Consider the following 5,936-nt stretch of genomic DNA (forward strand, 5'->3'; position numbering starts at 1 on the left):
AATTAATTAATTAATTAATTAATTAATTAATTAATTAATTAATTAATGTTTTATCTTGAGTATCACAGTTGATAGAGCTGCTGCCTCTCAGCGAGCAGGTCGCCGCTTCAAATCCTGGCTGGGGACCTTTCTGGGTGGAGTTTGCATGTTCTCTCCGTGCATGCGTGGGTTTTCTCCGGGTGCTCCAGTTTCCTCCCACAGACCAAAAACATGCATGTTAGACTGACTGGTAACTCTAAATTGTCCCTAGGTGAGAGAGAGAGAGTGAATGGTTGTTTGTCTCATTTGTCTCTATGTGTCTCTGTGATGGACTGGAGACCTGTCCAGGGTGTCCCCCACCTCTCACACAGTGACTGCTGGACATGTGCACCAGTGACCCTCGTGACCCAAAAAGGAAGAAGCGGGTAAAGATGATGGATGGATGGATGGATGTATGGATGGATGGATGGATGGATGTTTTATTTTCCATCCATCCATCCATCCATCCATCCATCCATTATCTTCTAAAGAGACTAATCAGTGCTTTAGATCACAAGTCCATCACAGGGGGATGTTTTATCTTTTCCATTTTATTTAGTTCTGACTGATTGTGGGTGTTTGATGTGCTCTGTAAATAAAGCTGGCATGGTATTCCTTCTCTGTTTTTTTACTCATTTACTATTCAGTGACCAGCGTTCATCAAGTGGATTGAAACATATCGCCAGTGATCCTAATAGCCAGTTCCAATAATATATTTACAAAGTATTTGGGGCATCCGATTCTCTGAACTGTGGACACATTTGGCTGGTTTTAGTGCACTGATATGAACACAAAACAGTTAAGTCAGGTCATTATTACCTGCAGTGTCCCCTCACTGTGGACTGAACGAGGCAGAAGGGCTTTCTCCTACTCTGCTCCTGTTTCCTGGAATATCTTGCACAAAGATCTGAAGGTCTTGACCTTGACCTCTCTAAGTGGCTTTAAACATCTGTTAAGTTCCTGGAAAAAAAAACAATGCAGACATGTTCCTGTTTTTAGTTTTCTACATTTGCCTTATAATCGAGCTGTTTTTGTTACTTTTTTTGCCATCTTATTTGTAAAAAAAATAAATCTGTATGCCTTTTTATAACTGTTTATTGTTGTCGCTGTTGTCCATTGTTGTCATCATTCTTTGTTGAAATCAGGTCTCTCTTGTAAATGAGTCCTCGAGACTCAATGGGATTAACCTGTCTAAATGAAGGTTGAATTAATCTGGACACCAAGCAGAATCTGTCCATGTTCAACCAAGCAGAATGTGTCCAGATGACCTGACTTAACTTTTTCTGTGATTTATTTACGTGGATGATTGAGCTTACATCAGGACACATTGATATGACCACTAACACTTGACCTGACATGAGCTCAAATGCAGGAATAGCTGCAACAAAACCTTCTGTGTCCATCAGTGGACATTTTCAGTTCAAATCCATTTTAAGATGATGGAGGGGACCCAAACAGAATACACGAAACTGCTGCCGATGTCTTCTTCAAAAGATGATAAAACAGAGCCCCGCCGATGCCAAAGAGCAGAAACCTGCTATCATAAATCCAAATATATAAACATCTTCAATGTCCTCCTGAGACAGAACTGAGAGACGCATCAGCTGCCAAACTCCCCACAGATCTCTGATGTACCACGCAGCGTGAGTCTCAGCCAGACAAGAGGGTTCTCCAGGACCTTGTCATTTTGTTGAAAATATTTTGTCGATTGCGTTGAATGTCCAGCTCACCAGATCCATAACTGTAGTTTTCATTCGGGAGATGTGTACCAGGAGCTCCAAACACACAGAGAGCAAAAGCAGGAGGAAGAGGAGAACAAGGGAGGGAGAGCAGAGACATCCGTCTTGAGCGAGAGCCAGAGAATTATTATTAAATTTTTATTACGTTTGGGGTGATTCATGAAAACATACTCTTTATCTAAAGCTGCTATTGTTCCACAATTAGGCACAACTTTACACAGATATTTATGGACGTGTGTTTACATGCACCATGGCAACATTATGAATCATCACTCAGGACTTGTTCTGAATTAATTTGCTGATCTGACAAATGCCCATTAGACAATTTACATTCATTCCATGTACCTCACCTGTCTGTTCACGTCACAGGCGTGCACACTGATGCTGTTTACAGCCACATGGAAGAAAACAAAGTTGAGGAAACGTTACAGTTAGTTTGACTGATGTAGTTTCGACCATTTTTTAGACGTAGTGTTTCTTGTGTTGTATGAGGTTCTGTGTGACTGAAGGGCAGCACAGAGGCAATAATCATGGCAGAACAAGAGCAATAGAGTTAAGGTTTTTTATGCATCGAAACTGTTAAAATATCAGTTCTGGAAATAAATTGCATTAAGTTTTCATGCCAGGTTTACTGTGTTTTCTGAGTCATATTGCTGGAATCAATCATTAGCTCAGTTGCATGAAGGGGCCAAAATATTTTCCAACTCGTGGGCCAATTTCAGTTGATACATTAATCCAAGTTGGATACCCAACATCTTTTCTTGGTTCCAGATTAATAAACAGGAAATAAATTAGTCCCATTTGATGCTTTGTTGCTTCTTCATGTCAAAATCAATAATTACAGAAAAATCCAAACTTTTTTCTGGCGTAAAAGTTAACCATCTGTCACGAGAAACCTGCACTAAATTATTATTTATTAACAAAATGAGAAGAAATGAACATAATTTTCATTTTAATTATAATCTTGGGGGCCATATAAGATGTTAACATGGCACAGATTTGACCAGCGGGCTTTTGGCCCTGTCATTATATTATCATTATATTTTATTTTTATTATTATTACAGTATTATTATTATCACCTCAGTGCGTACTGAACTGGACAAAAAAGTCCTTTTCTTACTCTGCTCCTGTAACCAGAACACCTTGCAACAAGATAATGTCTACTTTGATTTATTTAAAGGATTTTAAACATCTGATCCTTTTACAAATCTAAGCAATCCAAAAACCATCTTCTCACCATCAAACTGGTTAGCTCAATATGGAAGGTGCGATTTATAAGGCTGAGTTTGTTGTAGCTCCTCGGACTGATGAAGTCTTTTGGATGAAAAATGAAACATTTCAACAAAAAGAAACCATCCAGAGGACCTGACTGAACTTTGTTGCAATTTTCTACCTGGGTTATTGAGCATGAATTAGGGTACTAAGCAAATATGTTCTTGTTTTTGGTATTTTACCTGCTTTTAAATGGCACCTTGATTTGACTGCTATTATACTTTAGTTGAAATTTTTATTGCTTTTTTGTTGAATATTGTTTTCTGGACTTAATATGTTGTCTTTCTAAAACAGGTCTCTCTTGAAAATGAGTCCTCGTGACTCAATGAGACATACCTGCATAAATAAAGTTTGAATGAATTATCCACCACCCTTGGCAGAGCTCCCTCTTGGACCGAAACTTTTTTCCTGGTTCTCAGAGCAGAACATTTTGTACACTATTTGATGATGGCTATAAAAACACAAAGCACCTATCAACTTGCTTTTAGTTTAACCGCTGGATGTTTTCTAATTAACATTTAAACCTTCATGGCAACAGGCCCACACCTACTGTAAGCATGTGATGTTTTTGTGGTGACACAGCATTATCTATTCAAATGAGTTTTTAAAAGGTGGTGCTTCAATAATATTTTAATTTGAACTTTTGTTGTCTGTCAATTTATTGTTGTTTGTTTGGTAGTTTAAGTTTATCTGTGATGCGTGTGTCGTTTGTGGACTTTTATCTGTAGTTCTTTTTTTGCTGCCTCACCAGTCTTATTTTTGTAATGTTTTCACACCACAAAATGACAGATTTCATAAATTATTTCATACTCAAAAAACACTGTACACCTGACATGAAAATTTAATCAATTTATTTATTTCCAGAGTCGTTATTTAAAGAGTTTCTATGTACAATAGAGCTCCGCCTCTACTGTTCTTGTCGTGCCATGATAAACGCCTCTGGGCTGCACTTCAGTTCAGGCCTGTCTAGCCTCTGGTAGGATTTGATGATATCAACCACATGCTGTGCAGGGGCTTGTGCTTACTTGATGGTTCCTCTTGTTCCTCCTCTTCCACGTTGGGTTTCTGCTGCCTGAGACATTCACCTAGCAGATCAAACAAACAAAACTCATCCTGAACAAACAGGATGACTTTTAATTATTTTCCACTGAGTACTGTTGCTTTCTTTTATCATGGTCCGGTTCGGTTAGACCCAAGTACTAGAAGACACGGGGAGCAAGACGTAAAATAAAAAAGGATTTATTAATGAACAAAAACAAAAGGCTGACATGGCAGCAAAACGAACAGGAACACAACAGTCTGAGGGAAACCTAAGGAGGACCGAGAAGCCTGAATAATGTTCAGAATAATGAGCTGATGTGGAGTGGTGAACAGGAGAGGTTTAAGTAAGACAGAGGGAGAAATGAACGCACCTGTGATAATTACCAACTACAAGTGGGTGTGAGCGATAAGTGGCTGGAGAGATTAGCTCCCTTTTAAATCCAGAATTGAATCCACGTTACGTCCACCAAGACACAACATATTTGAGGACACGAGACAAAAATTGAGGGCTCAAAGAAATATTTTATTTTTAAACTCTCCTGATCCTTTGGGTTGGTTCACCTGCTTTTGATTCTCTGTGAAGAGAAAGAAGAGAGAGTTAAATGTCTTCAGTTACCCGTGTCCCAAAAAAAGAACAAACCCTCAAAAGTATTAACTGAAAGTTGGACCAGGTGAGTCGATTAAACAGAACAAAAGGGCTTGGGTTTCCTGACCTATCCCTTAGTTATGCTGCTATAGACTGACAGTTGTATGACAAATAGACCTCATTTCATCATATCAATAATTACTTATGAATACAAATGAAAAGTGTGTATTTGTAATTGTTTCTATTTTAACATGATTTTTTTTCTTTCCTCCATTCTGGACCTGCCATTCTGTGACTGTTTCTACGTCCTGTCCTCTCAAACCCAGCCAGCCGAAGCAGATGACCGCTTGTCCTGAGCCTGGTTTTGCTGGATGTTTCTTCCTCATGAGGGAGTTTTTCTTTTACATTGTTGCCTTTGTGCTTGCTCAGGATGGGAGACTGTGACAAAATGAAGACTCAATTCAATTCAGTTCATTTATATAGTGCCAAGTCGCAACAGAAATCATCTCAGGGCACTGAACAGAAACATTCATATATATAAATAATAATTTAACACTATGTATCTAAGGAGCAGACTGCTTTGAGTTTAACTCCATTGCAGAACTCTCATCTTGAGCAAGCATGAAGGCGACAGTGGAAAGGAAAAACTCCATGAGGAAGAAACCTTTAGCAGAAGCAGACTCAGGACAAGAGGCCATCTGCTTTGACCAGCTGGGTTTGAGAGGACAGGAAGGAGGAACAGATACACAATGGCAAGTCAAGAATCAAATGTTAAGATAGAAATAGTATCAAATGAAAACTATTCAATTTTAGCTAATTCAAGGATTCAAAGATTCAAGGTTCTTTATTGTCATTCACATCACATGTGGTACATGCGGTGGAATGAAACTGTGTACACAGGTTCCCAGTTACATATCCAGCAAAATCTAAAAAAGTTAAATCTGGTCCTCTGGACATTTAAAAAAAAAAAAAAAAAAGCAAATCAACAAAAAAATCTAGAAACGTTTCGTCTCTCATCCAAGAGACTTCCTCAGTCTGAGGTGCTGTTTTCAGCTCAGTCTCTTAAATAGCACCGTCTCAGAGTGGATCAACCAGTTTGCTGCTGACAACCAAAACCAGCTGATCACATGCTCAAGAAGGACCATCAGCCTAACAATGGATCATTAGCACACTGATGGCTGTTTACTGTTCACAGAGGGCTGAGTGATACTAGCAATTACAGCATTGTAAGAGGGGGACAGTTGAACCCGGAGGCTCCACCCCTGTTTAATGATGGACG

Source organism: Nematolebias whitei, chromosome 14, assembly GCF_014905685.2.
Source record: "Nematolebias whitei isolate Nwh7 chromosome 14, NemWhi1, whole genome shotgun sequence".
NCBI lineage: Eukaryota > Metazoa > Chordata > Actinopteri > Cyprinodontiformes > Rivulidae > Nematolebias > Nematolebias whitei.